Here is a 27923-nt window from a genome sequence, read left to right as displayed (position 1 = left end):
CAACCCCAGCTTCCCTGACTGCCTGCAGACTGACATCTCCAGCGTCAGAGGTAATGTTCGGCAATTTGTTCCCATCAATTGAGCAGTTCTTTGGGGTGGGCTCTAGCCACCGTTAGAAAGAGCTGACGTACAAATAGCAGGAGCAAAGGACCTCTCAATGCATGGGATGCCAATTGCCTTCAGACCTCAAAATAAATAAAATAACCAACATCCGTATTTCCTTCTTAGATTCTTAGGGTCACACTGGTTCTAAAACTTGAAAAATGGTCTTCTGCACCAAATACGGTCTTCCTACACATCATCTCTTTGTCCCTCTTCACCCAAGACCCTGTTTGGGCTCCTGGGCTTGGTCAAACTATGTTTTGAGGGTTTTGATCTTTTCAATAGAAAATCAAATTTCCTAATGATGTCTCCAATGGCTATAATGGAACCAGAAAGAAAAAGAAATGGAAACAGTTTTAATCCTTTTATAATCCAGTTTCTTTAGAGTTTGGCATAGTTCTATGGACAAATTCTTATACATTGAGAGAAATACTGCAAGGAGCCGTCCTTTCAGAGGTGTGGAGCCAATGAAACAGACATAAGGTGCTAATATTATTTTGTAAAAAGTCTACAGGCAGTCTCTAAATTAGATATCTGGGTTGCTAAGTGTTGAAATGGACCCTAGAGGTCATTTAGTCTACCTTTTCAGCTAATGAGGGAAACCTCGTCTATGAGATTTCTTGCGGATATTCTAAACTGGAATGCTTCCAAGGATGGGGATGAGGAGCCCTCCCATTACAAACATGTGGCTGTTAAAAGACCTAAGACTTAGATCTCCACTGTCTTCAACAGCTCATCCCACTCCTTCCTCAACATTAAGATCCACTTAACAGGGAGAGCCTCTACCTTCTAAATATTGCCTTACCCTTTAAATCAGCAGTCCCCTACCTTTTTGGCACCAGGGACTGGTTTCGTGGAAGACAATTTTTCCATGGACTGGGGTGGGTGGTTCTGGGATAATTCAAGCACATTACATTTATTGTGCACTTTATTTCAACTATTATATTGTAATATATAATGAAATAATTATACAACTCATCATAATGCAGAATCAGTGGGAGCCCTGACTTGTTTTCACTTGCCACTTAGTGACAGGGTTTAGATATGAATCTGCAAGCAACTGATTTATTATGGTCTCTGTGCAGTCAAACCTCTCTGCTAATGATAATCTGTATTTGCAGCCGCTCCTCAGCGCTAGCATCACGGCCTCGGCTCCACCTCAGGTCATCAGGCATTAGATTCTCATAAGGAGCATGCAACCTAGATCCCTCGCATGCACAGTTCACAGTAGGGTGTTTGCACTCCTATGAGAATCTAATGCCGCTGCTGATCTGACGGGAGGCGGAGCTCAGGCTGTAAGGCAAGTGATGGGGAGCGGCTATAAATACAGATGAAGCTTCCCTCCCTGGCCCTGCTGCTCACCTCCTGCTGTGCGGCCTGGTTCCTAACAGGCCATGGACCGCTACTGGTCCGTGGCCTGGGGGTTGGGAACCCCTGCTCTAAATAATGCCTTGCTTGAATAGCCATTTCTTTCCATTGTATTGGAAGAATTCCTTCCCACTTCTTTTTTCACCTTTTTTTTTTTCAATCTTTACACCCACAAGAGTACCTTTTCTTCTCGTGATCCTCTTTTGTTAGAGTTTGGACAGTCACTGAGTATCATCGTATCTTCATTTTATTTAGGTAGATTTCAATTTTTAGAAACGGCCAATAGTCATTTTACTCGAAATATGGCAAATCATGTAGCTTAGCACACAGAGTAAATGAGCTCTAATTTCCTCTTGCCCATGTATCTTCTTTTATTAATTTTTTCACAAGGCATTCAATACCTCCATGATGATTGGTGGCTGCCAAGGGACCCTCTTACACTAGATTAATCCCAATTGGATGGCACTTAGGACCTTTTCCAACCATATTTCCCACCAAAATGTGTCATGTCTCATACCTAAGAAAGCTGATAGAGAACTCAATGGCCTAATTTAAACCACGGTATTCACAGCTTATATTTGAATACTTTACTGAAATCCAAGGAACCATTTATACGTCAACAATGACTCATTTCCTTAGCTCAAGAAAGTGAACAAAGGTTTGAGTCTCTCTCTTTCTCTCTCTCATTCTTCTTTGTATACAAATGTGAATTATCCCCACCACCTGTTCATCTAACTCTGAAAGTTATTTCTCAAAGGCAAACCATAAAGTTGGATCAGGTAAGGGATGTACAGAGCTCACTGAAAACCCACCTCAGCTACAGAATGAACAACTCAAAGGTCTACAGCCTGCAGAAGGCAAGTCCATGGTGTCAACTTTGAAGATAAAGAACAGCTTCTTAACCAACCTCACCAAATCAATTTTTAACACTTCTGTCCCATGAGCTTCCAACCTACTTTGATAGACCTAGGCTGATCAAAAACAAAAGCATTAGCCGTAAAGACCAAAATAAATGAACTTCCTTTTAGAATTCTTCTCTCTTGCCAAAGTTGATGGCTGAATAAATTCAGGGACAGTCAAATTTATATCGATTATACCAATAGTCACGAGAGGTAAGGTAATATGAATTCACACTTCCAGTAAAGCAGATGTTGAAATGATAACTTTGGGATCCTTTTAACCCCAATTGTAACATGGTCTACCATGATATTTTTCATTTCTGAGATAAGAAGTTTTGTGTTTTTTTTTTAATTTATATTTCCCACATGTAAGCACAATCTCTGAAACACAGTGGCTCATTTTACACATCTGGATCTGTTCAGGCAAGAAAGAGAGTCATACCGTTTTCTCTCCCTCGTAGTCAGACCTGAGAGTGTGTGGCAAACATTTCAGAAATCAAAGTTTTTTCAAGAACTTTTCATCTTGTTTCCACCCACAAAATAAAAAGGGGCAGGGGTGGATATCTTAACGTAGCCACATCTGGGAATACAGTTTGTTGAAGAGACAGGAAGGAAGAGAGATGAAGGACTCCTATAAACTTTTCTTTACCGTCTAAATGTGTAGAGTATATAAAGATTACAACAGAAACAGGTCAAAATGGCTCTTGCTGTACTTTGGGAAATCTTGACCGTGAGGACCTTCTGCCGTAGAACGGCGAGCTGTTCTATCACACTAACTGGAAGGCCAGTCTGGGATGTGCTCACTGCATGTGTCAAGATCAATTACCCAAAAATCTCTGTGGAGCCTCTCTTCTTTAGGAAACAGGGGAAGCCCAAGCCATCAGTATTCTGCACGTGCACTAACAGCTTGTGCTTGCAGAGGCAATAATTTTTCAGCTCCCTTCAGATTCTATTTATTGGTTATTTTCCCCTTTGGCTGAAAAGGTTTCTCCTTGGTACTACGCAGGGGCACCAATCTAACAGAATGTATTAGAAACTGATCTATTGGTATTTCACTGGGGTTCTACTGGGGTTGAAGTGCTCAAACAAAATGTGATAAAAGTTTTAGAGTGTTTTGGGTGACTTGAATCCCAAGGTCCCACTTGGTTGACTTGATTTCCTGCTCTCAGAGATGTAGGCAATGCTAGTTTGGGATGGGAGGTCTGGTAGACCCTGAATATGAGGCAGCTTTTACATCAGCCATTTGAGGAAGATCCCATGCTATCCTGGATGACAAGATACTATGCCTTCATTTGTGTGCATGAATAAATTCATGTGAATGAATTATTTAAAGAGGATAATGTGGGAGTGAGCATTGCATAGTAATTCAGCTCAGTCTTTGCACTGGGTTTTTCAATAAGTACGAACATTTTCCTCTCATGTCTTCCTGCCTAAGACGAAGAGAAAATGACGATGGGGAAGGGATACCATTGATACCAAGGGAAGTTTTGGGATAGATAAGAGAACAGTCCTTTATGACTCTTATCAAAGTTTACAGTTTCAAATTCCTTTGTGTAGTGTCTGTTTAGTGCTTTCTCCACAAATAAATCGTAAGCTCCACGAATACAGGGAATGCGGCTGCTCTGTTCCTTACTATGTTGCCAATACCTACTATAGTTCTTGGCACACAGCAAGAAAGGACAAATAAATACTTTGTCTCCTTTAAACCAATGGTTCGCATTCTTCTCCAAGTGAGAAGTTGGTTAGGATTTTCTTGAGGCTTGATAATGACCAAAGCCAGTGGTGGAATGGAGATTACCTGGTAAAGGTGGTCTTTGATCTATTGGGAATTCCAGTAATATCTGACTTTGATATCCAATGAGTATAATTCTATTATGTCCTAGACCATTTTGGTGTAACTGGTTTATAAACCATTTTAAGCTGTAAATAGAAAAACTGTCTTATTTTAAAGAAAAATATAATAGCATCCATTTGTTCATTCAAGAAATATTTTCTGAGCCCCTACACTGTGCCAGGAACGGTCTGGATTCATGGTGAATATGGCAGATGGGTTGGTCATGGAGCTTTCACTGTAGTGATGCAGCTGTGATTGGAACTGGTGGGCATAGAGGACAAAATAGCAGTTTTAGGCCAAACTGCTCTAAACAAATGATATGAGACCAGAGAGGCTAGCTAAAATTTTGTTCATATTTAGTTTTCCTGTCACCTCGCTCACCAACTAAGGTGGGGATGAGGTGAATCTAGAAGCACAGAATGAAGTGGGGAAAGAGGTACTCAGGGATCATGCAGTAACATTGTTCTTAGCAAATGGCCCTCCTATAATTCCCAAGAAGGTAAGATATTTCAGCATTGAAATGGCTTCATGATATGGTAATGCCAAATCCAAAGCGGTTCTACCATGTGAATATCCCTTCAACAAATGATCTGGAGTTTGAACAACCTATAGAACAGGCTCAAAGCATAGGCTGGGGAGTTGGATGACAAGGATAATTTAAGTCACGGCTTTACTATTTGCTGGTTGATTCATGAGAAAGTTCCTTAACCTTTCTAAGCATCAGTTTCATCTGTAGGGTGGTGATAACAATGTCTAGGTTATAAGGTTGTTGTGAATACAAAATAAAATAATACAGTGCATCGTTAGCATGGTAAGTGACACATATAAGCAGTTGAATTAGTGTTAGTTGTTATTATCTAACAGAGATAGAACACACATTTCATTAATGATCATTAATCACAACACTCAGAGAAGAGCCATATATATAATTCGTAGCTAAGAAAACTGAGGCTTAATGGGGTAGAACATTAATACTTTCAGTGCTTCTAGGCTTCGGGGAGGATTACACTTCACCTTCTCCTTAAAGTTTGATGTGGCCGCGTGACTTGCTTTGGCTAATGAAATGTACGTGAGAGAAGCATGTGTTGCTTTTGGGTGGAAGCCTTTAAAAGCCACCTTCCCTTCCCTGTGCCACCACAAACAGTGGTTTCCAGAAGGAGGATCGCCCAGTATCTTGTGTCCTGAAGTAAGGACAAGGGACAGCAGAGCCCTCTGCTAATGATGCTGGGTGTACAACATGTACAACAAAGAAATCTTTGTTGTTTTGAGCCCCTGACATTTTGGGAGTTGTCTGTTTTTGCAGCAAAATCTGGTTTATCCTATCTTGCCCAAGATCCAGGATTCAAACTCAGGTCTTCTGATATTAAGGCCAATCCTTATTGTACTACCTTATAGATATCCTCACTGCTTCTTAGAAATAAAACACCCAGTGGATGTAAGGTCTTCAGGAGAAAACTGACTTTCCCGGTGCTCTTATCCTTGATTTGGAATAAAATTAATTTTTTTCTATAGACATAGAAAGAAAATTCTCTGAGCGAAGGTTAATGGAAGGTAACTGAAAAGTTGGAGAGAGGTGGGCTGATAATAAAACTGGTTGAAAAGTTCTACTATTTTTGCAGAACACTTTATTTCCCGTAGGTTCATGACCTGAAGATTACATGGGATGAAGGGAGGCCCTTATCAAAAGCCTGCAACTTGGTAGCTACAAAATCAATTTTTAAATGATTTATGTGATGTTCTTTAGGACCAAAGGCAGTAACTCATTCTCCCTGTGGCACTCAGCTGCCACTTAGATGTTGAAAAAGGATTAATTTTTATTTACAGTGTGCTTCCCCTCATACATCACTGGAAACAAGATTTGAGAGCATGGCATTTCTATAGCATTAAATTATTAACTGAGGGAAGTCCCAGGCAAAGAGAAAAAAACCTACTAAAAACCCAAGATCTCAGCATGCACTGAAATAATCATTCTGAAAAATTTTCCAGGCCAAATCTTCCCATCTATTTGGTTTAACCCATTTAACATAAACAGCCCAAATTAGCTTCCCAAGAAGAGTCATTCTTGTATCAAATCATATCATCACTAAACTTTAACAATGAGAGGATAAAGAATTTAGAATTCCTATGGTTTTTGCTCCTCCAGAAGACTGAATTCAAAAAGTTTCTAGAATTTAGTGCATGAAGCTTATTTCAACTTCATTTGAAATAAGTGTGCATTTGAAAAAATTGCTATAAGGATGCCTCTTCTGGGCCACCACATGCAGGTATTTCTTTCTTTCAAAACTGCAGAAGAGCTATATTTCCAGGCTACCTACTCTTCAGCTTGCCAGACTGAACCCAATATTACTATTACTCAGTCTATTAGTACCTGAGGACCAACTCTACCGAGAACAAGGTTCACATTTTTCTCATCAACCATATCACCCAAAAACTCCTAGCCCAGGGCTCACAATAATCTGATAATAAGGGGCTACTTAGTATGTCCTTTGCACCTTGTGATCTTTAGGTTTGGGGTAAAGACCCTGAATAGCATGGAGGGAGATTAGGAACTACTCGGAGACCAGTGGAAAGAAGTTTGCCCATTGCTTCTCGACACTAGAAAGTTAGAAGGCTGTGGAGAATGGAAGCTGCCATTTTATCTTCTACCATTTTCTAGGACAAAATTTCCCAAGGGAAGAGTTAGGAGAACTCAGCTTGGTCAATTACCAGCTCCATATCACAGACCATTCATAGATTTGTGTACATTTTGTACCACATCCGTCTCCTCAGTTCATTGCACACTTTCTCCTCATTGGGCTAATGATATTGGTTAAGCTGCAGGTTGGTGCCTATGGATTACCATTTCCTGCATCATTAAGTATGGCCACATCCCTCCAGTGCGTTGTGAATGAAATTAGTACTCTGTTTCTCTCTCACTAACTTGGATGGTTTAAAAGCATGCTAGCTCATCAGTCAACAGCTTGAACTGGTATGACTAAGGATAAAACATCCTGTCAGTACAAGTTATTTATTAAGCCCTCTAGAAGTAAAAGATGTACAACCAAAGGGCAGAGGCTGAGGGCTTTCCTTCCTGTTTTTAGTTTGTTTTGTGTATCGGATTCATCATTCATTAGCAAACTTTGGGAAGCCCAGTTCATTAGGTTTGCAGGGTAAAAAAGTGGGCAAAACTATCTAAAATTGAGTAAAAAAAAAAAAAGAGGATTCTTCTACCACCATCAAATGTTGAAACATTTACACTTATTAACTGGAATATAAGACAAGAAAACAAAAGAGTAAGGGCTTTGCTGATGTATTAACAAGATCCTGGATCCTTCCCTTGCAAGGAGGAGACTCGTGAATGAAAGCTCACCTTTCCCACTGAGCGCTTATCTCTTGGTCAATGGGATGGGAGGGAGAAGGAAAACGAAATTAGGGAATTGTTGTGGGTGTTTCACATATTTTATCACATTGAATCCTGCAAAAGAACTCATCATGCTGAAATTACCAGTTTTACAATCAAACGAGTAATCAAAAGTTAGGAGATATATAATATCACTTGTAGGTGGATCTAAAATATGATACAAATGACCTTATTTACAAAACAGAAACAGACTCACAGACATAGAAAACAAACTTATGGTTACCGAAGGGGGAAGGGGGTGGGGAGGGATAAGTTAGGAGTTTGGAGTTAGCAGATACAAACTACTATATATTAAATAGATAAACAACAAGGTCCTAGGTATAGCACAGGGAACTATATTCAATATCTTGTAATAATCTATAATGGAAAAGAATATGAAAAAGAATTTATATATATGTGTGTATAACTGAATCACTTTGCTGTACACCAGAAACTAACATAACATTGTAAATTAACTATACTTCAACTAAAAAAAATTAGGAGAGAGAAATGACTTTCTCCAAACTCCAGGCCATGGTGCATATGGTGTAGGTACTAAAGATGAAGTTTCCTGGGCCCTGCCCCAGACTCACTAAGGTGGCATTCCTGAAAAATGGGCCCAGGAATCTGGAATCTCCATTTTTGTAACTCAATAAATAGTCCTTAATACAAACTAAACTTTGAGAAGTGCTGTACTATGTCCATCTGCCTCTAAACGCACATTCTTGGGGCAAGAAATTTTTCATGCATTTGCACAATACTAGCAGCCAGATGGTCTATAAATAGAACCGCCCCTTTAGCAAACATTAGGGTTGCATTTGCAGTTCAGAATACAGGGAATGCCTTGGTAGCCCCCATTAATGTTAATGGGAATCATGTGGCTAATTTTCTATACTCCATGCTGAAAAGTGTTCCCTTTTAGAACCAGGAGAGGCTATATTTAATCAAACCATCTGGATTCCTATGCACATGTATAAGGGCAAAAAATAGGTCACAGTTGGTAAGCTACTTTCTGGAAACTAATCCATTGTATCAACAAGCTCCAAAGTCCTGAGAGGGTTCCTGCTCTCCTGCCTGCCTCAGTGGGTGACATGCCCCAGAGCCAAGAAAGGTCAGAGAGAGTGCAAACTTTAAGGAAAAAGAGTTTCAATAGCAAGAAAACAAAAGCAAATCATCCCCTAAAGATAAAAGTATGGAATAAACTTGTTACAAACTATTAACCTCTCCAAATAACACATTTCTACTCCAAAATAACCTCACTTGCTGCTTAAGGAGAAGCATGAGATTAAGAAACACAATTTAGAGAGCGTAAGAACTCCAAATATGAACTCAGGTTGTCCACAAAGCTTACAGACACTCAAGTTCCTGGGAAAACCACGATGATGATGGGTCCATGACCAGGAAGAGAGTCAGGGAGCCTTCACAAGCCTTTGAGAACTCAATTCTATTATTGACTATTTCTATTATAGGAGAGATGTTATAGAACTGTGTGAAGAAGTTTAAAGCAAGAAGAGGATTTATTGAGCTCAGTCTGGATATGAACTTGAGCTCTGTCAAGTCTTGGAGCAGGAAGCTATTGATTACAAGGGCCAGGAGGGCCAGTGGGTCCTGGGCTCTTATAGTTCAGTAGATCAGAAGTCCTATACTGCTCTCTCACCAAAATCAGTGTCCGCAGGGCTGTGTTCCTTTCCGAAGCAGCCGAGAAGGCAGAATCTGTTCTGTTGCCTTCTCCACCTTCTAGTGTCCACCCACATTCCTTGGCTCACAGCCCCTTCCTCTATCTTCAAACCCAGCAATGTTGTATCTCTCTGACTATATTCTTCCATAGTTACATCTGCCTCTGACTCCAGACAGCAAAGGTTCTCTGCTTTTAAGGAGCCACGTGATTAGACTGGACCCACTGGGAAATCTAGGATTATTTTCCCATCTCAAGGTCCTTAACTTAATCACATCTTCCAAATTCACTCTGCCAAGTAAGGTAACATATTCAGAGGTTCTGAGAATTGTGTTCAAAACCCTTTAATGTCTTTCTCTTACACTTAGAACAAGACTCCCAAGCCCCTCACCATGGCTGACAGAACCCTACCTGGCCTGGCCCAGGACTCTTCTTTGACCTGCTCTCACCCTCCTTCCCGTGGTCACTGGGTTCCAGCAACACTGCCTCTCTGCTGTTCCTCAATCTCCCCAGGCCAGCTCTCTCCTTGGCCTCTGCTGCACCTGGAATGTTGACTCCAGATCTTTGCATGATGTGTTCCCTCCCCTCTTTCCGGAACCAGATGAGATGTCATCTCCTCAAAGAACTTCTCTAAACAACCTCATTAAAATACCAAGCCCTTCCTTCACTCTCTATCTCCCTAACTGATGTATATATTTATTTTTCAAGTTCCTTATCACTACTTGACGTTGTATTTGTTTTGTTGTTTTCTTTGTTGTTTGTTTCTGCCACTAGAATGCAGAAGTTACCTGAGGGCAGGGGATTCCCAATGAGCCAAGAACAGTGCCTTACACATTAAATATCTGTGTATTACATAAAGATTTAATTCAACACATATTTGTTGAGCACCAATATGTAAAAGACACCGTGATACAGCAGTGAAAAAGACAGATACAGTCTGCCCTTTTCCCTCAGGTGTCCCACTGATTGGTTTTCCTATCCAGAGTCAACTTTTACTGATGCCCAAAGTTTACTTTTTAATTCACATTTCCTTCTCATGGCTCTCCCCCATTCTCATTCAATCAACATATATTTATTGAGCACCTAACCTAGATCCATAATAGGTCCCTCTTCCTGAAATAAGAACATCATGTTTGGGAGGTTTCTTTTGCTGGTGGCCATGATGAGAAGCAGATAAGGCGTAGGAAGTTTCTATGAAGATTCCCGCCTCTAATCCTACACACTTCTTCTTCTCATCTGAATTCATTTGCAAAGATGAAAGCATCTTCACGTAATAACAGAAGCTCCCTAAAATAATCAAAGGATTTCGGTAATGGGGGAGTCAGGAGACATGGTCCCAGCACCAACAATGCAGAGATTGTGCCATATGGACCGGGTGAGGCCCCTGCAGACCTTGCCACATGGGTCTAGAGGTCACACGAGCTGACCCCCCAGCCAAATTAGAATAGGCATGCAATCCGAATTCCCAGCCCAGCCTAGGTGGTAGTATACCAGGCAATGCCATTTTAACATTTTCCACTTCTTGTTCACCATTGTGCTTGCAATTCCATGTTTTACTTAGAGAACATATGCTAAACAAATGTTTCTAAATTAGCCTGAGCTAATTTCACCTTTGAGCTCACTCTGCTACCACAGCCTATAGCAAATCAGATAGAGCACTGACACATGCCCTGCATGTACTACAAGATGCGTGGTACAGAGTTAGCTTGGGCTCTCTGTGGGAAGATGCACACGCTCTAAATACTCTTAGTAATTAGGAAGTATAAAGAGATACTTCCTGTGAATGGATAAGCCAAGAAGAAGCTCCATAAGGTGTACAAATCCTGGTCCTGCTCACCGATTTGTGGGGAAAAAGCTTGATGTCAGAAATTTTATTTAAAGTATAAGCCATATGGAAAGCCCCAAAGTACTCTATAGGGTGTCCAAAATTAGATGTTATTTATTCACTCTAATAAGGGCTAATAAGGTCTAAGCATAACTCTATACTTTGAAAGCAAGGCCCAGTAACCAGTAATTCACTAAATAAGGTTGTTAAATGATACCACAGCATTTATAGGTCAGTCTGAACTTTTCCTCTCTCTGGTTTAATGCCTCAGGATGGGGTGAAATTCCTGACAAGTGATTCACTAAAGGGCACTTGCCCAGCAAAGAGGAGAAGGAAGAAGAAATAGTTAATATGCCATGTTCCTCTCTCCATTTTAGCTCGGTTGGGCTGTCAGTCACCTGGCCATAGCACGATGAGGTGGTCCTACTTCTCCGGGGGGCTCTGGGACTCCCAGGACCGCTGGGTGTTGGTATGCAGGCAGGGGGCTGTGCACTTCTCTGACGGCCCTGCCCTTTAGCTCTCTGCCCCCATAGAAAGAAAGCATCACATGGCTGCTTTTAGGTCATTTAGTCCCAGTTGCTCATTTCCTTCACTGACTAGTTGGGGGTCAGGGGGCCACAGGGAGATGTGGATCAGACCTTCTGAATGAAATGCACAGGGTGCTGAAGCTTTCCCAGCTGTTTTCCTCCTGGGGTGACAGTCACATAATTGTCTTCAACTAAGGAAACCTGGGGCACCACATCTCACCATGTTGTTAGCTCTGCCTCTGTGTATTGATTTATCCATATTTGCTCATTGTGGAAATAAACACATAATTTCTAGGATTAAAAATAAACTAGTAACAGCAAAGCTTGGCTGTCCAGCATAATCCAAAGGGCAATGGAAATTGTGTCCCAAGACTTTTCAACCACAGCCAGGTCAAAAGTCATGGAGTGGGGAAGTCCTGAAAATGAGACTGGCGGAGAGACCATTCGACTCTATGTGGGGGGATACGAACAAGAGATGTGAAACTCTCTTGATCATTTGACATCAATGCTCAGGAATAGAAACTTTGCAAAAGATTAGGTAATGATATGTGCATACCAACAGCTTCTATTTGTGCCGTAGGAAATTCAGATATAGAAATTCTTGCTTTTTTCATTGGAAAACTAATTTCATTGCTGACAGTAAATCAAAATGCTCTATGGCCACCTAAATCATTATAAATGACTAAAAGTTATATATCCCCAGAGAAAAGAACAAATGCTTATAAAACTCAAAGTGCTTCTACTTAGAATCTGGTTGTTACAAATGGAGACTGGCTCCCAGAAGATTCTGTAAATGGACAAGGGTTGAAGCTGTGTTGTGCGTCACTCACTTGGTTCTTCCCTTATATTAAATTGAGGCCATGTAGAAATATGAAATTATAATGGCACAAAGTGCCTATTTTCCACAAGCAGTAGGTAGACTACAAATACATGAATTAATTCCTTTCTCTAATGCAAAAGTGCATCAGAGTTGAAGCATTTTTATTTAATATAAGATTTTAAGATTAATCGAATTAGAATCAAAATATTTGACAAATGGTTAAATTTTCCAATTCTCCCTTATTTTAAATGAATGGAATAAGGAGTACATACTTGTGTTTTATAATTAAAACCCTTTGAAATTGAATCGAAACTATTGTATTATAGTTTTTGTTATCCTGGAACAAGCAGTAGTGGTACAGAGAGAAGACTGAAGAATCTGTATACAGCATCGCAGTTAAGTCACTAATTCTCACCACGAGGCACCTACAGGACAGAGGGCCCATGAGACTCAAATCAATTCTATCTGAACAAAGGAGGAAATTGTCTTATGTGAAGGATCCACAGAGTTAGCTTGGATACAAATGTCACTCGAACCTTGAACAAGTGTACTAGTTTTTGCAAATGAACCACTCTACCTATGGAGAAAATTAAGGTTAATCTGCAAAAGCAACGTATTCTCTGTGGCTTGGGGTAGAACCCGCTTTCATCCACAGTAGCAGGTTGCCTGGAAGGAGAATTGGACTTAAAGCCAGAAGGCCCACGTTTGAGGCCTTTCTCTTTTACTTGGCCCTTATGTAAGCTTGAGTAAGCCATGGTCCTCTGTCACCTGGTTTCCCCTGGCTTGAAAATGAAGATAAGGATCCTAGCCCTGTCTACCTCAAAGGTGGGAGGTCACATGAGATAATTATGTGCAAGGTGCTTGTAAACTCAGAAATACTCTAATAAGGCAGGGCCTTGGGCCTGTCCATTGATTTCCAAGGCTCTGCTGGGAGGTCAGCCTGGGAGGTGCTGTGGGTAGGGTGGTGCAGGGAGGGACTCAGTAACTTCTCTCTGCAGGATGGTGACCTCATTCAAGGGATGGGGGCCGAGACCGCCCAGGGGGATCTCTACACACACCGCAGTACAAGTGGACTCTTTGAAAGTTTCATTGCCCCAGCTCTTTCTTTTTTTTTAACATCTTTATTGGAGTATAATTGCTTTACAATGGTTAGTTTCTGCTGTATAACAAAGTGAATCAGCTATACATATACATATATCCCCATACCTCCTCTCTCTTGCGTCTCCCTCCCACCCTCCCTATCCCACCCCTCTAGGTGGTCACAAAGCACTGAGCTGATCTCCCTGTGCTATGCGGCTGCTTCCCACTAGCTATCTATTTTACATTTGGTAGTGTATATACGTCCGTGCCACTCTCTCACTTCGTCCCAGCTTACCCTTCCCCCTCCCCGTGTCCTCAAGTCCATTCTCTAGTAGGTCTGCGTCTTTATTCCCGTCTTGCCCCTAGGTTCTTCATGACTTTTTTTTTTTTTTTTAGATTCCATATATATGTGTTAGCACACGGTATTTGTTTTCTCTTTCTGACTTACTTCACTCTGTGTGACAGACTCTAGGTCCATCCACCTCACTACAAATAACTGCCACAGCTCTTGTAATCCGTCCTGAGAGCTGACTGAGCCCAAGATGTTTACACTCTAACTTGTGAACAGATCTATACGGCGAGCTGTAAAAATCCAACACAGGAAATCTTCTGGTCTGAGTATTGCCAGTTCGATGCCTTTATGTTGGCAAATTAGGGAACTGTTTGGAAAGTTTGAGTTTTGGAGCTAATGAAGAGCTGCTTTCCCTTCCCTTTCTGTCCCCCACCTGTTAGAGAAAGCAGAGGTCATCAGACTCCCTGCCTCTCTTCGTAACTGTTACGTTCCTTAAATGGATGCCTTTATAAAAAAAGTTGGTTAAATTGTTTCAGTGTGTGGCAAAGACTGAGGAAAGAAGCCCTGAGATTATGTTTCCATTTGAATCTCTGAGGCTTAATGAGAACAATGGCTGAAAACAAAAGAGCCTTGAACAGATTTGATGTGTTTTCCTCATTTCAGAGAATGTCTATTTGTACGCATTATTCTCTAGCCAGCAAAAGCAAGGTGCCCAGCTCATTCTTTCTTCATGGACTATGGTTTTAAAGGACAGACACTCTCAGCTATCAAAGCAATCTAGTGATTTCTAATCATATCAAGGCCAGCAAAGTGGATGATATAAAATATTCAGGAAGGGGGTGCAGTGAAGGACAGTACTTTTCTTCCTTTGTCTTTTTCAGTGTGTTGATGTTTCCAGGAAACTACTACTTCTTTAATCTTTCCAAATGCACTTGAAAGAGGCCATCGTTTTTATTGGACATCTTTATTCCATATCGGAAGAATTTTTTATTCCTCTGCTTTGTTGACACCTATACTAGGCTTTCTCAGGGTTGAAACGATTCACATCAGAGGATTTATTCTGGACATTGGCAATGTCCAATTTACATTGGGAATTATGGGGAAAACAATTTTTTGTGGTGGTTCAGCTTAGAAAGGTTACTTGCAGTTAAATGATGTAGGTTAGAAAAGTCTGAATAGGACAATGAGATTCTACCTAGCAGAATTATTCAACTAAAAATAATGTCACAGGTAAATTAAAAACCAATGACCAAATCCTGCTACATGAACATCACAGTATGATGGGCAAGGATAAAGGAAGAGGAAGTTAACATAACAAAAATATATATGGTTTATGCTGATAGTAACAATAACACATATTGACATATTCTGGTTCTACCGCTGGCTAGCTTTATTACTCTGACAAGTTACTTACACTGTTTGTGCCTCAGTTTTCTCATCTTTAAAATAGGGGTAGTAATAGTAGCCACCTCATAAGGTTGTCATAAAAATTAAATGAAATAATCATTGCAAAGTGTTTAGCACGGTGTCTGAAATATTGTAAACACCCAACAAACATTAGCTGTTACAAAATCAACAATATTTATTATTTGACTGCAAAAAAACAAAGAATAAGAACAACAATAATAGGTATATAGTTGCTTGCTATGTGCTGGGCGTTGCCCTAAATACATATCATCATTATATTTATTAACATATTTAATTCTAATACCAATTTCATAAGGTAGCTATGCTATTTATCCCCATTGTACAGACAGGGAAACCAAGGCACAGAAAGGCAAAGTAACTTACCTGTCTACATGATGAAGCTAGAATTTGGCCAGGCAATCTGCAGGTATCTCAGTGTTTTCTGAGGTGATTTAACAAATTCTTGGTTTTTATAACTTGTTTATAACATCACTGGTTTCTGTCTTTTTAAAATATGCAATGGTTATTTTATAGGAGGCATTAACTCTATAATTTATTCACTTGGATCTCTGAAAATAAAGGCATCACAAAGCGATCACATGGGGAAATTAGAGTGACTTTGTGTATTATTCACTCATATGTGCAAAAAAAATAGTACCTAATGTGAAATGTGGACAAAACAATATACTTAAGTGTTAGAGAGTGAGAGCTGGAGATTAGGGGCACTTTGACCTCTCTTTCATTTTTTTCTTACAAGGCACACACTGATAGGATGTCTGGACTCATGACCAGGGGACCCTTTATCTCTCTTCTATTTCTGCACATCTAGCTCTGATTCTGTAACTAATGCCTGTACAAGAAAACAAAACGCCCCACTTGTCATCTGAGCTCTTAAAAATCTTGTACAATTTAATCAATATTCACTTTTTATAGCTTTTTTTCCCATTCTTATTTTGTAATGATTTCCTCTACATTTTTTGATTTGTCCTCAAAGCCCAGATGCTTAAATATTGGTTGCGCTAGGTCTTAATGGTTACTCCAGAGCCATGGAATTTTAAATTTGATCTCAGACTTTTAAGACGTGACAGCTTGATTATTTTACAAGGCCCAAACCCTGAATCAAGCCTGTAATTTTAAGACTCAAAACTGTTTTCCCATTGATGCAGACATTTTGAAATGTGTGGTCCATAGCTATTTACGAGTAGTTTACAGCTGTTGTCTCTTTGTGCCCAAGATCACGGAGAGTCCAAGAGGTGACCTTCCAGGGAATGCTATTAATTTCACTCTCATTTTAGACAGCGTTTCCTTCAACTAGCAATTTTCTGGCTCCCTTATACTACACTGTAGCCTCACGGCATTCAGGCATTCACAGGGCGCTTGGACAATTTAGCAATAATACAGGTTTTTAAAACAGGCAACTTTTTCAAATGATGGTGAAACAGAAAATGACTCCTGAATAAAAAAGCAAGTGCCAGAAACTGAGGGGAAAAAATTACTTAAACTAAGACCAGGGCTAGGTAACTTCTTTAGTATAAGAAGAAGGGATTATTATAATATCAATTTGGGGCACTGTGATATCTGAAACACAATGGAACAATTCCTAATGTTGTAAGGAACCAAGCAATACTCTTTAGGGTAAACTAACCAACTTTTAGTGCACGTGAACATGATTTTGGAAGTGCTGTATCTGATTCCATGTTTGATAGGGTCTGACACCTCTCTTCCCAAGTGTGCATTGGAAATCCTATTCTGGTCCTTCTTTTAAGGGAAGAAGTCAATATTTCAGCCTTGAAAATCCGATAAACTTAAAGTACACTGGCACACAAAATAAAATCTATTACCAGGATGAAAAATTGAAATTTTCCCTGAAAATCTCTAGCCCTTGTCCTCCTATTGTTTATTTAGTCTTTGATTGCTTATTCTTCAACTTGCCTACATTAACATTTTATTCCTTAGTTTCCTTATCTATAAGATAGGCGTAATAACAATATCATAGGATTGTTTTAAATGTTAAGCTCATTCGTATTTGTGACCGGTTAGAATTATGTAAAGCAAAGAGAAAACACTATATAAATGTTTGATTAAAAAAAAACTCTTCCCTGCCTCTTTTCCATTCTGATAAAATAAATTCTTAATATATAAGTGCATATGTATGTGATAGACCATATGGTATTTAAAATCACGGGACCCATTTTCTTTTTTTGTAAGAAGAAAGCATTTTGGAATTGCAAGATATGAAAAGCAGTGAGTGCCACATTGAAAAGTTAGATAAGGGCAGTAAAGAATGGAAAATCCCAGCCTCTTAGATACTGATTGCAGCTTTTTAGGATTATCTCTGGCCCATGTAAATTGCAAAAGCAGACATGAACTCTGACACTGTAAACCCGACTAAAATATGACTCTAAAATATGAATGTCGGCTATTACAAAAGAATCTAATGATGATAAAACCTGAGGAAATAAACATCAGAAAATAGCAGGTTATCTTCTCTTCCTTAAAAGTCCTGAAATTTAATTTCACCATTCACAGTCACAGGATAAAACATCTGTTCTAATGGAAAAACAACAAAAATCCATTTCTGAAAAGCTCCACAGAGAATTTTTCACATGAGTAGATGGAAATATGGATTCCATTTTTAGATAACTACTCTTTCTTGAGGTAAAAAAGCCAGTGGTCAAAAACCACAAATATCACATTTGTTTCAATCCTGAAACTCCGATAAGCACAAAAGTTGCAACACCACGCTTAATTAACTTGACGTTGATTTATGCATCCTCTCCTTTTGTAAACAGAGTGACATCCAGACACTGGGAAACGCTGAAAGAGAACATTTCATCCCTGCCTACCGGAGTTCACACTTTAGCCCGGAAGTCAAACACCAAACCATTAAAATAGGATGTGATTAGCTCTGTGATAGAGAGAAATACAGGAGCAAGTCGAGGAGAAGCAACGAATCAGCAGTATGAGGAAAGCCTCCTTAGAAGAGGTGACATCTGAATGATGTCTTTGAGGCCCTGTAAGGATAGCCACGGAAAGGGAGGAGGAATGGTTTGTGCAAAAGCAGAGATGGGTAAAAAAGGATCTGTAATATCTCAGACAGAATTAATCTCATATACAGCACCGTATCATGTCATCTGTATTTCTGTTAGCATGGATATTATGCCTATTTTTATGGATCTGATGGCTCTCTCGGCGGACAACCACCTCCTAGAAGCAGGCCGATTCATCTTTGCATGTCCCATTTTGTCTTGCACTTATACTTTCCCATGTAGGTTTGACAGAATAAATTAATAAATTACAGTGAGATTTCGCAAGAGTCACCTGTGAAATATATTCTTCACCAAAACACTCACTGAAACTCTCATTCACAAGAGGAGCCCTTTGGTTTTTGCAAACATGGCCCCATTCCCAGGGACGGGGCAGGGGAAAATCTTCTCATCTTTTCAAAGCATCTGCTCCCCAAGACATTTTTGTGGTCATGTGGAAAAGGGTCTGGGAAATGTGCTCTCGGATGGCATGGCTGGAATGAGGAATGGGAACTATTTTGCCTTCTACACAGTTTCTGGAAAAGGCAGTGAGAACAGAAAAAGCATCTGTGTTGGTCAGCATTCTCAGTGCCAGAGTTGAAAGGTACTATAATGCAGAAACGTCCCATACCCATTCCTACCCAGGCCCTTGCCGAGAACAGCTATGAGCAAGCAGCAAGGCAAATCCACCAGGGCTTGTGGGCTGTGTCTCGGGACCCTGTGGAGTCCCATCCAGCATTCGTGAAGGTCGCTCTGAAGACAGAGCCCCCTTCCTCGGTTCAGCCCGGGCCCTAGCCAGATCCACAGAAAAAGAGTTTCATTTCAGAGCCTGAGGGGTCTCTGCTCCCTTTCAGCAACTTACAAAGGATATGGAGGCAGGAAGTTCTGGAAAGGGAAAGGCCCATCTTATAAAATGGATTTCTTTCTTAAATCCATTTTAAGAGCAGAGAGCGGCGATTATTTCACCAGCAGTTTTCAGGGTAATATCTATAAGCCGGAATCAGCTAATGATGGTTATTAAAGGTAAACGTTCCCTGATCCTCAGGAAGTGACTCTTCATCCTGGTGCTTTTGAGGCTTTGTCTTCATTTGAATCTTGGGTGGAAGAAATCCGTCCTGGATTCTTCCTAATCGAAGACTCAAAACTGGTGATTCACAGGAGTCTGTTTATTCTTCTAAATAAGTGTGATAACAATGGATTAGCTCTGTCTTCTAATTCCTCCATTCAGCCCCACCAGTAGAAGAGCACAGCTTTAGGACGAGAGCTGCTGCATCAGCTGCAGCCTTCTCTCCTCCTTTTAACAGCAAAATAATAAAATGCAGGGAAATACCACTTTTCCTGTTTTTCTTCTTTTCCCTTCTTCTACAGCATTTATTTTCCTCACCTAATTCAGCGGTGTGCTGGGAAACTTAACTAAATCTTAAAGGAAAACATTCTGTAAAGCCTTAAGATTGGAGTTGTAGTAGGGGATAATTTCTGATCCAGGATAAGCTCCCCTAATCAGCTTTCTCATCCCAGGTACAACACAATAAAACTAACCAACATTTGGGAGAAAAAAGAACGGATGTTACAGTTACCCAATAAAGTATCTTTAAACACCCAGCAGAGGGTAAAGACTTCTGTATCTTTACAGTAGCCAGAATATTGAGTATCATACTGAGGGCATGCATAATGCTTACTGAAATGCCAAGGCTGTCTAGTTTTGAAGTTTGCATACGTACATTCATTATTGCACTCAGGCACATACAGACTGTTGGCTTATTATTATTATCCAAGATTATAAATGCAAGCTAAAAGACTTTGCTTTCAAAAGCCCTTCCTTCGCCCAACTGCAATGCCAGGTGAGATGCATCTGTCTCATTTTCACACACTTCGTTGCTCGATTTGGTCAAGTACCAAAAGGAAAACATGCCATAGCTTTTAAAGGAAGGGTGAGACCCTGTTCTTGCTGGAATTCATTGCTAGCAGTTTTTACTTTCTACATTTTTTTTCTTTAGATTTATTTATTTATTTATTTATGGCTGCGTTGGGTCTTTGTTGCTGCGCGAGGGCTTTCTCTAGTTGCGGCAAGCGGGGGCTACTCTTCATTACAGTGCGCGGGCCTCTCACTACGGTGGCTTCTCTTGTTGCGGAGCACGGACTCTAGGCGCGCAGGCTTCAGTAGTTGTGGCACGTGGGCTCAGTAATTGTGGCTCGCGGGCTCCAGAGCGCAGGCTCAGTAGTTCTGACGCACGGGCTGAGTTGCTCCGCGGCATGTGGGATCTTCAGGGATTGAACCCGTGTCCCCTGCATTGGCAGGTGGATTCTTAACCACTGAGCCCCCAGGGAAGTCCCACTAGTGGTTTTTAAAATGATCATCATTGCCCCTGTGTACAGTCCTGCCCAGGAAAAGAGAACAGCTATTAAAAGTATCCAAACACTGGCTGCAAGGGGAACTTGACCTCTGATACAGTGTATGTCCAACAGAGGCAGACACACTTCCTGTCAGCCCTTCCACATCCCTGACACTCCCCCCCACCCCACCCCGGCCCCAACCACCACCAGGAATCTTGAAAACCCTAGAATTATCCCTATTCTTTTGTCAGTACGGTGATGACCTATGCTTATACCCAGTTGGTCCTGCCTGATTAAATGTTCTTACTGGATGGATCTGATTTTCATTAGTTTTTTCTCTCATTCACTTATTCTCAAAAAAGCCTTGATTCTTTATCAAGTCACTAGTTTTACTTTATCAAGCTGACTATTCTACCAGATCTCAAGAGAATCTAGGAGCTACCGAGTTTGCAACATGATGTCAGAACAACTGGCCCACTCAGTGAAAACAAAACAAAATAAAATCCAAACAATTTAAACTCTTTTTCCTTTCTTCCCCTCACAATGGGAGGAGCAGGATGTGAAAGTGAATATATAATGAAGTTAGTATTTCGACTGATTTCATGACTTCTCATCCAGTTACACTGGTGTCATAGTACCAGTGAGATGCTATTATTATCTTTGATTTTTTGATAAACCTGAAACACAAGTTAAACAAATGGTAAAACATGTGGATCTCTGGCAGGCAATGACTTGTAAAAGAGAATAGCAAACAGTTATTTGGAGAGTGTTAAGTTATCTGGAGAGTGTTATATGGTTCATCAGGGACCATTTTAAAGGTGTTTGTTCAGAACCTCCCTCTCAGAGACACCTACACAAGAGCCATCAGCTGCCAATGATTCCGAGGAAGATTACATCTTCCCAACACACACCTCTGCGACAGCCCTTTCCAAAATCAGAAAAGAAAACAAAGGCAAAGCGCAAAGAGCAAAATTGGATGTCGCTTCATTTTCTCTTGCCCCCAGTCCTTGAAAACATCAAAGCACAGCTCTTTATCTGGGCTTCACTTCAGCTGTCCTTTCTGCCATACACACAGAAGAATCTGGATGCCCCAGTATATCCTTAACAGTCTTCCCAACAACAGACACTGAAGATGCGATAGAGCTAGACTTTCACTGACAAGGAAGGCTTTGAAAACAGAGATCTGTGATCAAGCAGAAAGAAAATAATAGGAAAAGTCAGTGGTTTGGCATATTTATCCCCCCCCGCCCCCACATTTTTTTCTGAAAAGCAAAGATGTATGGCTGTTCACCCAGGGATTTTGGTAGAGTTGAGGAAAATCAGGTTTGTAATTATGTACTTCTAGTGGTTTAAGAGAAGCAGTGATCTTGGCCATAATATAGAACATCTGCAAATATGAATCCCAGACCTTTGGGAGGTTAAGCTGGAAAACAAATTTCTCATCTGTATCAAGTCTTGCATGTGAATCTTTTTTCCATTTTTCCCAAAAGATTTCAATGAAAAAAACATATATGTATTTTTTTGGTTAAAAATATACTTTTCGATGCTTCCCTGGTGGCACAGTGGTTGAGAATCTGCCTGCCAATGCAGGGGACACGGGTTTGAGCCCTGGTCTGGGAAGATCCCACATGCCACGGAGCAACTGGGCCCGTGAGCCACAATTACTGAGCCTGCGCGTCTGGAGCCCGTGCTCCGCAACAAGAGAGGCCCTCACACCGCGATGAAGAGTGGCCCCCGCTTGCCACAACTAGAGAAAGCCCTCGCACAGAAACGAAGACCCAACACAGCCATAAATTAATTAATTAATTAATTAAAAAAAAAAAAGACTTTTCTACATTTTCTTGGGTTGTTGCTTAGTCTTATACTGAATGGTTAATGAAGTTTTCTCCCTCAATCTCCTTTTCCATGACGTTTTGCTAGTTCACGTCAGCCCTGCTGACAACTGCTCACCAACGATGTGCTGCTCGCAGCTGTGCAGGAGAGGATGCAACCAGCAATTCTTCAGGAGCTAAAAGGGGCAGATTCCTGTACCCCTGGGAAGGAGCAAGCTTCATGTTCATATGGGTGGTTATATGGGCAGGCTCTGGGCCTTCCTCAGTTCTCACTTTCATGCATTTTGATAGTCTAGTTTTATAACCAGATAATGTCAGAGGTAGAAACATGATTATAAGCCTTCTAAGCCATAGAGTACAACGTTGCACAAAATCGTCTTTGCAAAATGGTCAACCAGACCCTAGGAACAGAAAGATGGCAGAATCTTTTCCTTCAAGAGATATTTATTAAGGCTTTATCAACAACTCTGTGAATTGGGTCTTATTATCTTGATTTTACAAATGAGGAAATGGAAACAAGATGTTCACAACTGGTAAGAGATGAAATGAGATCTTGAACCCAGGTCTGATCCCAAAGCCTGCATTTTTTAAAACTAATTTTTATTGGAGTATAGTTGATTTACAATATTGTGTTAGTTTCAGTTGTACAACAAAGTGAATCAGTTATACATATACATATATCCACTCTTTTTTAGATTCTTTTCCCATATAGGTCATTACAGAGTATTGAGTAGAGTTCCCTGTGCTATACAGTAGGTTCTTATTAGTTATCTATTTTATATATAGTAATGTGTATTTGTCAATCTCAATCTCCCAACTTATCCCTCCCCGCAAAGCCTGTATTTTTGATCCACTATAATATACATCTCTGACGGCCATTCTCTTTAACTTTTTTACAACCATAGGAGGAAGGTTCTATATAATGACAGATTCATGCTTTCAGTAATACTGTGTAAAAGAATAGCTTCATCAACTGTGAGCTTGGGTTCGGGAGTCAATTTCTAGTTTTTTAAAAAAGGTCACCTAATAATTCATACCCTCTGTCTCAAATAAAATATAATAACAATTGGTTTAAGAATTGAGCTTTGCTTTATGTCATCCCATCAGTGTTGAGTGTGATTCATCTAAACCTAGGGAATGACAACAGCAGAGAAGCCCAGTGTCACAAACAGAAAGAGGGCGATCACACTGTTTGCACATGATGTAATTTGGCTTTTCTTCTGAGCCTGTATGCCAACTTAAATAATCACTCTCAGTTAAACAAAGTATAATTATTTTGCTCATACAAGGTAAGGGCACTGGCAGTGCTTTTGATTTTGCTCATTTCTCTTCACCAGATATTCACAATGTAGTTTTCACAACAAAATAACTTGTTAATCCAATCAATTGAGATAGAAAGGAAAATCAGTCCCATTGGCCCCCAGGCATCAAAAAAGGATGGAATTCTTTACTTTTCCTTTGGCTTTTCTTCATGGTTTTTAATAATGGAATATTTTGCCTGAAGTCTTTTACATAATCTTCTGACTGGAGATTAAATGCCAAAACAATGTTTGAGACACTAGAAGTATTGCAGAAAATCTCTAGGAGAAAAATGTGAGAACCAGAAATGCTGTCTAAGAAGCAGAGATTGGAAGTCTGAGCTAGTTCTCTTTGCTGTTTACTGATCAGTACCCAGTGCCTAGAATAGTGTTTAGGCACGTAGTAAACAATGGTAGCTAATAGATGTCTCTTCAGCGAATGAACGGAATCTCTACTATGGTGCCTCCTGCAGCTTCTAGAGGAGGACTCTTTCATTCCATTTTTTAAACTCCATTTTATCTTCCAAGAGAAGAGACTTCATTATAGGAATAATCCTAGGTTCACAGGGGGCATCTTGTTTTTGTTTCTGATCCAAGCTTCTACGCAGTAATCTCAGCAGCAAACTCAGAGCAGGACACGAAAGATAGGTGACACCTCCTGTAGTTTGCCATTACCTCAAGTGTGTTTATTCTGAGAGGTAACCATGCTGGAAACATGCTTATGTTAAAAGTAATATATGAGCTTTCTTTAAAATGCAGTCATTGATTATAGAAGAGGGTTTTGTGACCAATAAACTCCTTGGGGATACCTTTGATGGCCAAAAGAGTAAAGACTTGGCTACCCCTTAATTACCAGTCTATAAGATGGGAAGTTTACCTTCTAAGGCAGCTGGGCTAAGGTACCAGTCTAATGAGCTTTGTGCTAGGCAACTTATACTGGTGTCTCTGTTCCACTTATGACTGTCTTCAGAGTCCTGAGCTAAGATGGACAATTATGTTCAAACGGTGTCCATTCAGAACCATTCTTAAAATAGCTTTCAGTTGAAACTAAACAACCATGGACCTACCGTGTGGAACTTGGAGCAACTGATGATTCCATGTGCAATGGATCATGTTATCTTCTAAGTCACATGTGTTTAATTGGTCTGACCAAAGTCATGATTGAACCAGCTCTGTACATGCATTCTTCCTTGTACTTTCAACTTAGACCCAGTGAAGTGGAAGGTGGATGTGATGGTGGGCAGGATGGAATCATACCATCAGGCCATTATGGAGTCAGACTTCAAAAAAGTAACCTCCTAGGGTCCTTAAGTAATGTCTACCCTCTTCCAGAGGAGTAACAGATCATCAACTCCCCACCCCCTCCAAAACACACACACACACACACCATACACACACCACACACTTCCTAAAAAAAGCATTTTAAGCAATTTGGAGCTCAATAAGTGATGCTTTACTGAGCTTCCAAATAAGGTGGTCTGTCAGTAAATATTTATTAATACCACCCTGAGACAAATGTAAAGTATAACATGCAGTATTGTGGTGTCTAGTTGACTAGAAAAGACAAACACAAATGTAATAATTAAGGGGCAATACAATTCTATAGGTGCAGAATTAAGTGGTTGCTTGAGATATCAGTGATCAAGGGGCTATAAAACACCTGCATTCCCAAAACATGTTTGTAAGTTGGCAGCAGTCTATGTATGTTCTCAGAAAAATAATGGGAGCGAGCCACTCACAAAAGCTTACGTGATCGATAATGCCCCTGAACCAGAGACTTAGGGATATAAACTCAGGATGCTCTATTGTTCCAAGAGGAACAGTATCTGGGATGCTGGGAATATAATTGCCCAGAAGCTCCCTGCAAAGGGTAATCCTATTCCTGAGTCTCTCAGCCAACCAAGCCGAGAAAGGTTGTAAATATATGTGTGTGTGGGCATATGGGCAAGGACAAGGGGGGGGTCTTAGCTCCAACTCACTATAGCAAGATGACGGGGTCATGAAGGCTGGAGGAAGGGACAGGGGAGGATAACAGATGGAGACTTGAAGGATGGGAAACTGGAATGGGGGCTCTGCAGGGACTGATAATGAAGAACCACCCTGGCAAGTGGGAGGATGCAAGCTTGTCTCTTCTCCCCCCACCTGCTCTTCATGAACTCACCGTGGGAGTCTAAGTCAGGCACTTTCATCCTCTGTATCAAGACAGAATAGTGTATGGAGGTTCCTTAAAAAGCTAAAAGAATACAGCTACCATATGATCCAGCGATCCCACTCCTGGGCATACATCTGGACAAAACTATAATTCAAAAAGACACATGCACCCTTATGTTCATAGCAGCGCTATTTACAATAGCCAAGACATGGAAACAACCTAAACACCATCGACAGATGAATGGATAAAGAAGATGTGGTATATACAATGGAATACTACTCAGCCATAAAAAAGAAAGAAATAATGCCATTTACAGCAACATGGATGGACCTAGAGATTATCATATTAAGTGAAGTAAGTCAGACAGAGAAGGACAAATATGATATAATATCGCTTATGTGTGGAACCTAAAACAAAAAGAGATACAAATGAACTTATTTCCAAAACAGAAAGAGATTCACAGACGTAGAAAAAAAACTTCTGGTTGCCAACGGGGAAAGGCTGGTAGGGGAGGGACAAATTGGGAGGCTGGGATTAACATATACACACTACTATATATAAAATAGGTAACCAACAAGGACCTACTGTATAGTGCAGGGAACTATACTCAATATTTTGTAATAACCTATAAGGGAAAAGAACCTGAAAAGGAATAGATACATAACTGTATCGCTATGCTATACACCTGAAACTAACATGATATTGTAAATCAACTATACTTCAAAAAAATTTTTTTAAAAAGACAGGATGGTGTAGTGGTAAAGAGTAAACTGCTGTTTTCTTCTTTCACTCCTGGCTAGCTCTACAGGGCAGAGAGGAAGGATGGAAACAGAAGGCCCTTGCTCATCACGGATACCACTACGGCCTCGCCAAGCCCCAATCGATCATGGTTCCTGCAGGGATTCAGGAAAGGAGAAGAGCACACAAGAGGTTATGAAACTTTAATGGGCAGTGGTCTGAAGAAACAAGGAAAAGAAAAAGAAGTGGATTTTTATGTGAAAGCACTTCCTTTTGGCTTAGAAACCACTTCTGCTTTCCCCTTCCGCTGTCCTTATCCACACTGTTCCCTGCAGATGCTCTGGGAACCATATGCGGTGCTTAAGGCAAGGTGGTCTGATCTGGAAATAAACCTACCCTGGGGCCTGGATTCATGACAGTGTTTTCATGAATTTTCATCTGAAAAACAAATACATGCACTCATGGAGAACTGTTCCTAGGGCTTCACACACGAAATGAACTTCTCATCTGCTTTGCTTTTGTTTAAAAGAATCACATTTTCAGAAAGTTAATCATCTGTCATTAAAGAATCTGAAACCAAGATAAGGATTTTTAAAAAATGGGTTTCAAAGGGAATGTACATTCTGCTGAAGAAAAAGAGAAACTGCAGAAGTTCTACCAGGGAAGTTCTGGCTTCATTGAGGCTCTGGAGAATGAGATGAGCTGGTCTTTTTGATTTTGCTGGCCATGACTTGGCCAAAATTCCTCCCATCTCCTGCCCCCCGACTTCCACCTCTACCTCAGCTAAAACACTCAAGCTAAGGGTAACTTCAAAGTGAGCAGAGGCATATTCTCATTTTATCGCACTTCACTTTATTGTGCTTTGCAGATACTGTGGTTTTTTTTTCTTTTTTTTTTTTTTTTTACAAATTAAAGGTTTGTAGTAACCCAGTGTTGAGCAAGTCCTTCAGCTCCATTTTTCCACCAGCACTTGCTCACTTCCTGTCTCTGTGTCACGTTTTGGTAATTCTCACGATATTTCAAACTTTTTCGTTATTATATTTGTCATGGTGATCCATGATCAACGATCTTTGATGTTACTATTGTAACTATTTTGGGATGTCATCAATTGTGCCCATATAAGACGGCAAACTTGATTCATGAAATTGTGTGTTCTGACTGCTCCAATGACCAGCTGTGCCCCCATCTCTCTCCCACTCCTTAGGCCTCCCTATTCCCTGAGCCACAACAATGTTGAAATTAGATCAATTAATAACCCTACAATGGCTTCTGGGTGCTCAAGTGAAAGGAAGAGTCAATCAATGAGGCCGACTTCATTGTCTTATTTTATGAAAT

The 27923-nt window shown here is 40.4% G+C and overlaps 1 protein-coding gene across 11 annotated transcripts in view; it reads right to left on the bottom strand.

Annotated features, from left to right (window-relative positions):
• Positions 1-27923, bottom strand: part of SLC8A1 (solute carrier family 8 member A1) — a 364166-nt gene that overhangs the window by 173590 nt on the left and 162653 nt on the right. The window lies entirely within an intron of this gene.

The sequence above is a fragment of the Balaenoptera ricei genome, chromosome 13, assembly GCF_028023285.1.
Source record: "Balaenoptera ricei isolate mBalRic1 chromosome 13, mBalRic1.hap2, whole genome shotgun sequence".
In the NCBI taxonomy this organism is placed as follows: domain Eukaryota; kingdom Metazoa; phylum Chordata; class Mammalia; order Artiodactyla; family Balaenopteridae; genus Balaenoptera; species Balaenoptera ricei.
The sequence above is the reverse complement of the archived record's forward strand: the minus strand, read 5'-3'. Positions and strand labels throughout refer to the sequence as shown.